This window comes from Alosa sapidissima, chromosome 7, assembly GCF_018492685.1.
Source record: "Alosa sapidissima isolate fAloSap1 chromosome 7, fAloSap1.pri, whole genome shotgun sequence".
NCBI classification, from domain to species: Eukaryota; Metazoa; Chordata; class Actinopteri; order Clupeiformes; family Clupeidae; genus Alosa; species Alosa sapidissima.
The window spans coordinates 3,485,526-3,497,876 of NC_055963.1; the positions used below are offsets into that span (position 1 = coordinate 3,485,526).

The 12,351-nt window shown below is 41.0% G+C and overlaps 1 long non-coding RNA gene across 1 annotated transcript; it reads left to right on the forward strand.

Moving 5' to 3' along the window:
- Positions 1–592: 592 nt before the first annotated feature.
- Positions 593–1,639, forward strand: LOC121714064. The gene is made up of 2 exons (XR_006033017.1): positions 593–630; positions 1,137–1,639. It is a non-coding gene; the product is annotated as an uncharacterized LOC121714064 (long non-coding RNA).
- Positions 1,640–12,351: the final 10,712 nt, after the last annotated feature.

Consider the following 12,351-nt stretch of genomic DNA (forward strand, 5'->3'; position numbering starts at 1 on the left):
CTGTGTGTGTGTATGTGTGTGCTTTTACTGATGTGAGTGAAGTGTGGGACTGTGTGTGTGTGTGTGTGTGTGTGTTTTAGCGTGTGTATGTGCTTGTGTGTTATAAAATCCTATGTGCTCACAGTTGAAGCAGCCCATCTCATTCACCACACACACACACACACACACACACACACATCCCATCTCATTCATGTGTAGAGACACAGTCGCTAGTCCCATGACAGAGATTCCAATTGACAGGAAAAACAGGTCATTTGCACACAACAACAGTGCAGCACATTAAGGCGTTAGTGTGTGTTATTCATACTTTGCACGTGACGTCACAACCACTGGCTGGCGGGCAAGAACATCGTTATCCAGCAATGAAATCCAGTAAATTAGTCTAGGATCTGGCCAGGACGTCGCCAGTTTTACTATACAAAAGTTGGTGTTTTGAGGTGTAAATAACATGCCAGATAGTTGTTGTGCGATTGGATGCACTAACCGCCGAGGAGATAAGCCGGGGTTATGTTTTTACCGGATCCCATCTGATAAGGAGAATTCAGAGGCAGACATGCAATCGTTTCAGGAAATGGGACCTGGCAACCTTCACAGTATACACGTCTGTGTGCAGTGACCATTTCATCAAAGGTAATTTCAACATTTGTTTGAATACAATGGGTGTATGATCATGTACATGTACATGTATCATGTATGTCTTAAGTTACCCTGTAGTTTCGTCAATCAACACCACCAGCTGGTTCCTCGAGTCCGCTGTTTGTGTTATGAGTCTAAGCTAGGCTAACAGCTGCCGTCTTTTGCTAACAACAACAACAGTTGTGTGATAGGTTGTTTTGAGGTTTGTGATATCTATGGTTTTCAATGAGAACCAGAGATGACCCAACAGTAGAGCTAGATTATTTACAGAGGAATTATTACTGCTCGATTATAAAAAAATAAAAAAAACGTGTCTGCTTCACACAATTTAGCTACCTTGGAGTTAATCTTAGTCCATATGCAGCTAGCTCGCTAACAGACTTGATAACTACTAGAAAGACCTGGAACTAACGTTACAGGACTCAATGTTGAAAATACCCAAAACCTTGTGTGTCAATAACGTGTTTTATCTATTATATTATCTTATTTTATTATTCCAGGTGCCAAATCTGATGACCCGCTGTCCCCTGATTGGGTTCCATCTGTCTTCTCTCACACCTGCCACCAAAAGGAGGAAGAGGGAGAAAGACATGGAAAGCTTGTCCCATCATTTCTATTTTGGCCACAGAGAGAAGAGCTTCGGCTGTCAATGCCCATGATATTTAGACAAACTTACCCTAGATGTGCCTGCATAATTAGTTTATAGAAAAACCCAAAGACTTAGAAGCAAGAGCACACATATTCGACCTATAAGCACCCTCAATCAATACAATGTAAATATGGAATTATTTATTTATACAAACACACACTGTAAATAATAATAATTAATGAATATATGACATTTTATATATTACAATAATACATGTATTCCATTTTCACTTTAAATACCTTTGTGCATTGTATTTATTTGTATTCATCTGTTTTATTTATCTATGTATGTGCATTTTATTTATTTATTGAATAAATCTGTAATTGTCTGTCTAACAGTGCAATTCAAAATGTAGCACTTTTCATTTGTTTTCTTTGTGCACGCTTGCGTTTTGCCAATTCCTGTTTGCAGACACTGCACCTCCAATTCAAAACACTAAGATCAGTAGTCTGCAAACAACTTCTGTGCATGTACAGTCTCTTGCAGATTCCTGATGTACACTACATGTGAGCACACTTCACCTAACCCGGCCATACAGGTGCAGTGGCCAAATCGAATCAGTCCCTCCTTTTCCACAGCAACCCAAGTTGTCAGAGGCAATTCATTCAAGCTGTAGGAATGATGTACCTAAAATATAAAAATGTTTTAGTTAGATAAAGTATATCATTCACAAGCACAGTAGCCTACAACAGCTATTTTTTAAAGCTACACATTTCTTTCCTTTTTTTAATTAGGTTACCATATATGTTTACATGTGGCATCACGTGGGTAGACAAATCAGACGAACTGCAAGCTGTGCGTCCAGCTGGGTTTCACTTCTAAGTGACGGTCATGAAGTCTCCTGTCATAGAGACAGTTGACATAATGGATAATTTCAGATTTATGATTCGCTGATGTTATGTTTCATGTCAATCGTGTAATCTTAACTAAACGTGCTTACAGTATGTGGCGAGAACGCGTTATCATCTGTACATGATTTGATATATGAGAAGAAGAGTACATGGTGAATGAATGACACGTTACTGTTGTACTGCGTCTATTTATTACTTACAGTTACTTTGCATGCATACTATCGTACACTTATTACTACTACATTACAACCTAACAGGATTATACGCATTTCGCATTTTTTGTGCGGTGTAAGGTGACGGATTCTCTATAACATATGTAAATATCTCCAAACTCCAAGTCTGGTAGAGACTTTGCCAGCTTCAAAGCAATGAAAACATCAGCGGGTGCTGTGTAATGTTATGGATCACACGTTCCGAGTATGTCAATCGTTTCTTGATATCTATTTGAACATTTGGTGACATATGGTCTAAATAGTTAATTGATTGTAGTATTGGAAATCTGCAATTCCCCTGGCTGGCCACTGTTCGTCGCCATTTTGTATGCATACTATCGTACACTTATTACTACTACATTACAACCTAACAGATTGCTAACAGGATTATACGCATTTCGCTGCCCCAACTGGTCTTGTCTGTTGTCTGATGCTATGTGGAGTGGATAAGCAGGTAGGCTACAATGTTGACATCCTGCTAGCCATATATGATACAGTTGGCATATGTTTTTTTTTTTTTTTAAACTACTTATCAAGCTGTCATTCGCCGGCAGGCAGGGTGTACATATTCAGATGAAGACTTCATCACACAATGGAACAGATGTCACTTTGTGTAACTTATAGCTACATACAAACATACAAACATTAGCAAACGGGTAACGTTAGCTAGCTAACTAGTAACACTCACCTTTTATGAAGATATTCCTGTTTTTCACCTCCCATACGACAGCGTTGTTAACCCATCCACTCTTGATAAAAAGATAGCTATCTGTACTTTTGTAGGCTTTCATTTTTTGTGCGGTGTAAGGTGACGGATTCTCTATAAGATATGTAAATATCTCCAAACTCCAAGTCTGGTAGAGAGTTTACCAGTTTCAGAGCAATGAAAACATCAGCGGGTGCTGTGTAATGTTATGGATCACACGTTCCGAGTATGTTAATCTTTTCTTGATATCTATTTGAACATTTGGTGACATATGGTCTAAATAGTTAATTGATTGTAGTATTGAAAATCTGCAATTCCCCTGGCTGGCCACTGTTCGTCTCCATTTTGTTAGCATTTCTTGCCCGCCAGGTATCCATGGTAATCACGTGACTGCAAAGTATGAATTGTGGCATGTAAAGTTTCTTGTAGAAGATAGATAGATAGATAGATAGATAGATAGATAGATAGATAGATAGATAGATAGATAGATAGATAGATAGATACTTTATTGATCCCCAGGGGAAATTCAAGAACCAGGCTTATTAGCTATGTGTTGTCTCTGTAGACAGTAAATCGTTTTTCCTGATCATAAGCCTTTTTCTCCCTGTGAGTATGGATTAGTCCAATAAATAGAGTCGTCACCATAACAAGCCCCTGTCCACTCAGAGGATCCAATACAAGATAGATAGATAGATAGATAGATACTTTATTGATCCCCAGGGGAATTTCAAGAACCAGGCTTATTAGCTGTGTGTTGTCTCTGTAGACAGTAAATCGTTTTTCCTGATCATAAGCCTTTTTCTCCCTGTGAGTATGGATTAGTCCAATAATATGAAAGAGTCGTCACCATAACAAGCCCCTGTCCGCTCAGAGGATCCAATACAAGCCAGCGCTGGCACTAACCTGATGCTGTTATTAAGATGATCAGCCCTGCTCCATCAATCACCCCTAATTAGCATTAAACCTATACACACAAACACTCCGGGATGTGTGGAGGTGTGTGTCTGTGTGTGTGTGTGTGTGTCTAATGTAATTACCCCCCCTAGCAGCACTCAAAATGATTAAAACACCATCAGCTCACTCTCACGCACGTGCAAACAGACACACACACACACACACACACACATGTATTTACATACACACACAACAGAGAGAAGCAGATGGTTTGATAATGATCTGTATGGGCATTTAAAGTGCAGTTTTTGGCATTGCTCAATCTCTGTGATACCATTTGCATTTCTTGTGTGTGTGAATTTGGCAGGTTAGGTACTGTAGGTCTTATAGAATGTGTTAGACCAGGTGGTAGAGAGGGGCCAGACTGATCAATCATAGAGAGTGTGTGTGTGTGTGTATGTGTGTGTGTAGGTGTGTAGGTGTGTGTGTGTGTGTGTGTGTGTGTTTGTGTGTGTGTGTGTGTGTGTGTGTGTACGGTCGTGCGTGTGTGGTTGTGCGTGTGTGTATGTGTGTGTGTATGTGTGTGTAAATGTGTGTGTCTGTGTGTGTGTGATATTATCATCTGGAAATCACCCACCAGTCTGTCATGCTGAGAGCTCCTGAGAGGCAATCTGTGTTTGTGAGTCTTTTTTGTGTCTTTGATTGATTGTTTGTGTGGTTTTGTGTCTTTGTGTCTGTCTTTGATTCTGTGGGCCAGATGTACATTTGCAAACATAGTGTTATCAGCTCAATGGACAAAACTCCATGGATTGCGAACGCTGTCAGACCCAAGGTTACATCATATTTATCAAACTTTCAATTCATAGTGTAATCTGCTCCTTTCTCTGCCTTTCTCCGCCCCCTAGCGCTATTTACGAATGTCCACAACTGAACGGCAGCGCCTACATACAAGCGCAGTTAAATGAACTAACTGATGATAACATTAAAAAGAATCAAACATTTAGCGATCATGAAATAATTCAAGTCAAGTCAAGTCGGCTTTTACATACATGATAAGATGTCAACAAGCAGGTAGATAATGAAGCTATGGAAGATTGGTCAAATCTAGCAAGTAGGAAAGTTTAAGTAAATGACGTGAATGTGAAAGTAAGACATTCAAAAGGCCAACGAAAGTTAAGTTTGCTTTTGATGGTACGAAGACTTGCGGAAGTATTTAGGCGCAGAATAGACGTACGTTTTCAGGAGCAGTCTTTGTACACACCGCGGAATACATAATTAAGCGCTCTTTACTCTTCCCCTCCCATCTTTTTACACTAAACTCCCACTTTCCCCTGGATCCTCCCATGAATGCATGCATGACACGAAAAAACGCAATGTGCCATTTTCAGCTCCTGCCTGTTTCTACATACCTCACAATGATTTTACACGGACAAATACGCCTGAAGTGGGCGCAAATGCGTTCTGGCCCTGTGTGTTTTTGTATCTTTGATTGTTTGTGTGTTTGTTTTTGTAGCGTTGGTTGTTAGTGTGGTTGATGCGTCTGTTTGTGTGAGGGATTGTTTAGGTGTAGATACGCCTGGGATTGTTTATTTTTTGTGTCTTTGATTGTTTGTGTGTTTTTTGTGTGCCTTTAATTGCCATTGATTGTTTGTGTGTTTATTTAAGTGGCATTGTGTTTGTTTTATTGTTTTCCATTGTTTGTTTGTTTTCTAGCCCCACAGACAAGCAGGAAGAACCATGGAGTTTGAATTGAATTTCTGAAGGATCAGCAGACCTTGCATCCGCTCACACACACACACACACACACGGGCGGGGGAGCAGAGCAATAGCATAAGCTGTTTGCCTGCAGCATCTAATAGTCGAATGGCATGTTGCGTGTGTGTGTGTGTGTGTGTGTGTGTGTGGAGGGCTAAGAGCATTGTGTCTTTTAAATCACTGAGTGGAGAGGAGGAGAGAAGAGGAGAGGAGGAGTATAGAGAATATAGTATAGATATTATAGTATAGATAATATAGTATAGAGTATAGATAATATAGTATAGAGTATAGATAATAGAGTATAGGGAATAGAGTATAGATAATAGAGTATAGAGTATAGATAATAGAGTATAGGGAATAGAGTATAGATAATAGAGTATAGAGTATAGGGAATAGAGTATAGATAATAGAGTATAGAGTATAGATAATAGAGTATAGGGAATAGAGTATAGATAATAGAGTATAGATAATAGAGTATAGGGAATAGAGTATAGATAATAGAGTATAGGGAATAGAGTATAGATAATAGAGTATAGAGTATAGATAATAGAGTATAGGGAATAGAGTATAGGGAATAGAGTATAGATAATATAGTATAGGGAATAGAGTTGTGTCAGCATGGCAGTGAGAGAAGAGGAGAGAGGTATTCATTTCTCAACCCATCAAGTCATGACATGCCTGATGCAATACCACACACCATACAAACATACATGTACATGAATACAGTCATACATAAAAATCCCAATACATCATATATTAAAATGCACCCCACACATCCAGAAACCCTTCAATGTTCTTCACCAGGCTGGAATAGGCAAACTCCATAATTCGACCAGCCACCATCACTCTAAGGAGCATGGGCGGATTATGAACTTTCGGGTCCCTGGGCCCAGATGTATTAATGGCCCCCCACTTATTGTTGTATATGTGGGAGGGGGGGTTTGGGGGATCCTGGGCCCAGTAGGCCCGTTCAGTAATCCATCCCTGCTAAGGAGCTCGACTGGATCAATTCAGCCAGTCCACAACATCCTACGCTAGAGAGAGAGAGATAGAGAGTGTGTGTGTGTGTCAGAGTTTCCGCTAGAAAAAAATGGTGCCGGTCAAAGTGACCAGCAGAGGTTTCGTTTTCCGGACATTTTGACGATATGCCGGTCAAATATCCTATTATCGCTTCTTAATTAGTCAAATTGAGGAAAACTGGAGACAGGCTATGTAGCTTAAAGAATGACATAATCAGGCTGTATAGAATGCAACATGTTCATTAGCCTAACTTAAACATGCCTAACAAGATCTAGCCAGTATCTTTTCATGGACAGCAAGAGTCCGCTTCGTTCGTTGTTTTAAAAAGGCGACGTTGTTTGTTGCTGCTACCCACGTTATCATCAGTGGTGACCGTTTAACTTACACAGATGCGCACACACAAGAATGAGCGCTCAAACCACTACCCCCTAATGCTATGCCTCTTTATTTGATAACAATAAATTAAAAAATGTTTCCTATTCTGGCCTGGGAAATGTTTAGTTTCTTTTTCTTTTTCTTTCGGCCGCGATTCAATGATACCGTTTAATTGTGCCAGAAATGATCCGCGGAACAGTAATCGCGAGATTCGAGAAGATGAGCCCTGGCTCTAGGCCTGGAGGTACACAGTTCACTCATGAGGAAAGTGGCACCAGTGATCTAATGTGATTTTCACACACACACACTCTCAAACACACACACACACAATGACTTGTGATCTAATGTGAATTTTGCTGCTCAGTACATCATGTCTTTACCATGGCACATTTAACCTCCCGCTTAATATTTAACACGTATGCACACACACACATGCAAACACACACACATGCACACACACACACACACACACACACACAAAGACAGATGTTTAGGTCAGTCACACAAAGTACACATGGGCCTGAAAGGTTTGTGTGTGTTTGTCTGTGTAAACATGCGTGTACACTTGATACCACCCGCAAGCAAACATGCTGATTTACTGAACTGAACAGTGTATACTAGGGGACCGTTCGTTATTTATAAACGGGGCCACCGGAGGAAAATAGGGGAGGGTCATGTCTTTTTATTCTTTGTTAAGGGGAGGGTCACCTAACTTTTTTTTGTCTGGGGGGGGGGTCACTCATCTTTTGTATTAATGAAAACAGCAAAAAATCAAAGTGGCTTTTTTGATTGTTGATTTCTGTCGCCATATAACGTTCTCTTTCGTTCCATAGCTCTGTCAACATTGAACAATGAAAATAAGGGAGATTTCCCGGGTTTCTCACACAAATGTCAACATCCGTCCCCATTAACGTCGGAAGGGTTGGAGCAACAAAGTAGCCTCCTTTATTCACGCCTAACAGCCTATATCCATTTGGTCAACTTATCCAGCCCTAAAAAAACTAAATTTAACTTTTGGTTTACTTGTAGTTTACCGTGTAGCCTAGCCTAACTTTAAACAGTGTGCATGCTTATAAAGCATTTGTGCTTCATTCATCCACACATCCAGCTCCTAACGTTTTGACAAGCATTTCTACCAATTGACCTTGTTCCTGCCCATCTCGAGCTTTGCTGAGCTCCATCCTTTCTGTTTTTGTTGTTTGCAAAAAAATATATAGTAGGCCCTATTTATTGGTAACCAGCAACAAGTGTAATTTGTTAATCGCTGTCATTCTCTTTCCAACAAAAATATGTTACGTTCCAAGTAGCAGTGCGTAATTCTGCTTCATAAAGTTGAACAAATACATTGGTCATATAAATAGCCAGTTTATGGTCTACAGTGTAGAGTTGGTAAGTTATGGTAGGCCAACTTGGAGTGAATATACAGGGGGATTTCTTTGGCTCTTAGCCTGGCAGGTGCGCACGTAGACACTGCAAGCGCCAATGAATCATGCTCTCACGACAACCACGTCGTTAACTTAAATAGGCCTACTGTAGGTTAACATCACTCTGAGTTCGCATTCGTTCAAGCAAGCAAAATGATGATTTGAATACATCTGTTTCTCTGGAAGGGCAAGGGGTAACAACAGGACAACACAGAGACAGGCCAGAATGCAGGACTAATGTTATGAGAGTATTACAGTAATATGGGATATTCTACGGGAAAATATTAAAACGGCAAGACAGCGGGGAAAAGTTAAAATGATAGGCCTAAACCCGGAAAAAGTTGGCATGTTAGGTATTTTTCGGTCCCTGTGATTATTTGTGAAATTGTGCAAACGGATTTTTCAAGTCATTTGAGAAGGAAGGAGTGTAGCATGCTCTCAAATTGACGCTCGTCTGAGAAATGGAGTTTTGGATAATGTTCAGCTTCGGCAGCTTTACAATGACTGGGGAAGCCTAGAGACGAGTCCATAGCAACAAGTTCATGTGTTGAATTTGTTATTACCCAGTGTGCTTTGTTGAATGGTCTCAATGTTTTATTGTTTTATTTAATGTGAATACTTACTAGAGGAGTAACTTATTTCAAGTAGCCTAGGCTAATGCAGTTGCAGGAAGTGTGCATTTAGTTTCCATGCTTATTGTGTTTCCACAACAATGTTAGTGAATAAATCTACTGAAATGGCCACCATCTTGGTGAAGTGTGATGTATAAGATCAGAAAGCAGAGGGTGAGTTTGTAACGATAGCTTACGTCTTCATAGTGCTTTATAGCATGGGCGGAAGGTATCGACAATTGGCCGGGGAGGGTCATGTCTTTTATGAAAACACTGCTGGAGGGTCGTTGAAAATTTTCTTGCAGGCAGGGGAGGGTCATGCAACTTTTGATTGAAGCACTCAAAATCCCTCCGGTGACCCCATTTATAAATAACGAACGGTCCCTAGGGATTCCTTCTTACAAAGTGCAAGATAGCACACACACACACACACACACACACACATTATCTACTGTGTGCCTCAGTGAATAAGCATGTTTCACACACACACACATTATCTACTGTGTGCCTCAGTGAATAAGCATGTTTCACACACACACACACACACACATTATATACTGTGTGCCTCAGTGAATAAGCATGTTTCACACACACACATTATCTACTGTGTGCCTCAGTGAATAAGCATGTTTCACACACACACACACACACACATTATCTACTGTGTGCCTCAGTGAATAAGCATGTTTCACACATACACACACACATTATCTACTGTGTGCCTCAGTGAATAAGCATGTTTCACACACACACACACACACACACACACACACATTATCTACTGTGTGCCTCAGTGAATAAGCATGTTTCACATACACACACACACACACACACACATTATCTACTGTGTGCCTCAGTGAATAAGCATGTTTCTTCCACAGTCTGCAAAACACTGGAAGGTGAACATTAATAACATTAATTAAATATTCATTCAATCCCCCCCCACACACACACACAAAAAAAAGAAGTTACCCAACCTTATTTACAAAATTTGCGCTTCTCCTTATTGAGCCTAAGAAAAACCTTTACATAAACTGGAGCAGAAAGCCCCTCTTAATCACGTCAACCTACCCATGTCATCCCTTATCAAATAGCCTACCGCATGAAGCGTCTAACTTTTACAACACTGGCTGAAGGTTACGTGGGCTTATAGGGATGTTTCAGGCTTTTTAAAAGTTCTGGGATGAGGGAGATTTCTCTCTTTTTTAAACACACTATTACGCATTATAACTTCACTGCCCAACCCGCGAAAAAGGGAAATAAAATAAAAAATAAACCAATGAGTTTATGTCGCGATTTGCGATAGAGAAAAACACAGTTATGGTAACTTAGGCCTACTAACAATAAGGATTTGCTCACAACACTCTAAATACATTGCACTGCTGTTTTGGTTTTCCCAAACTATTAGATGATAGGCCTACGCACAGTCAAGGACTTTTAACACCCGCACCAACCCTACTCGTCATGACGTGCCTTAGCCCCAAAAAGGTTGAAAACCTCTGCTCTACACATTAACTGAATCCCTGTTCCAAACAGTGTTTTATTTTTTTTAAATAAGCCTACAGAGGAAAGAAAGCAAACAGTTCAACATTTTAAACATGTGTAGACCGTGACCGTAGAGGACAGTCTCTCACTGCTGTCAGCATCACTGTTAAGAACAGTACGCCTACGTCTTTTAACGGTTAAACGCCTGAAAAAATATTAAGCTGCTGCTGTTGTTTTCTTTTCATGACTGAACGATTTAGGCTATTATCCTATGAATGAATGGAACATTTTTTTTTAAGCACCAGAATTGACCCATCCAAAGCCATGCCCGAAAACCGCCACAGGTCAATCGTTATCATGTCATGATATCATGATATGATTCATATTTTATAGTCTATGGTTTCCATGCACAGCATTTTCCGGTTTTATTCAGAATAATGCCAATATTCAGATTGCATATGAGTCAATAAATATAGGCTAGTTGTCACACAAGTTTTCTTTTTATTGTTGTAGGCTAATATTAAATGATTTCACAAATAAAGCCTTGAAAAAATTGTACGCACAGACAGGATTACGTCTGCTGGCGCCACTGACTCCTGTAACAACCAGCCCATCACCTCGCCGACGCCAGGACAGACCTGAGACGGAACCATAGAGACCCTTTTAAAGAACACGGCTGAACAAGAGGAACCATAGAGATCATAGATACCCTTTTAAAGAACACGACTGAACAAGAGGAACCATAGAGACCATAGAGACCCTTTTAGAGAACACGGCTGAACAAGAGGAACCATAGAGACCATAGAGACCCTTTTAGAGAACACGGCTGAACAAGAGGAAGCCAAAGGCTTCTGACAAAAAGAAAGGAGCTAAGTAGGATGGAGAAGAAAAGACAGAGACAGAGAGAAATTGAGCTGGAAAGAAAAACAGAATGAGTGTGTGTGTGTGCTCTGGTCTTGCCAATGCCCGACAGCCCCAAAACATTATTATCAGCGCTGCTGACACATTAAGCAGCACGCAGCCAACCGACCAGGATGCCTGCTGCAGTCAGTATGGAGGGGCTGCTGTGTGTGCGTGTGTGTGTGTGTGTGTGTGTGTGTGTGTGTGTGTACATGTGTGTGTGTGTGTGGTAGGGGCTTGTCTCTCTTCATCCCCAATGAGCCGTGCTGGAGCTGGTCGTCCTCCGCAGTAAGCCATCGATTCTGGCAGCGCTGACTGCTGTAAAGACGCCCTTAAACCCCCACCACCATACCCACAACACACACACACACACACACCACCATCAGACAAGCCCCTACCACACACACACACACACACACCACCATACCCACAACACACACACACAAACACATACACACCACCACCATACCCACAACACACACACACACACACCACCATACCCGCAACACACACACACACACACACACTCTCTCATACACATGCACACACACACACCACCACCATACCCACAACACACACACACACCACCACCATACCCACAACACACACACACACACACACACACACACACACACACACCACCACCACTATACCCACAACACACACACACACACACACACCACCACCACCATACCCACAACACACACACACACACACCACCACCATACCCACAACACACACACACACACACAGCACCACCATACCCACAACACACACACACACACACACACACACACACCACCACCATACCCACAACAACCACACACACACAC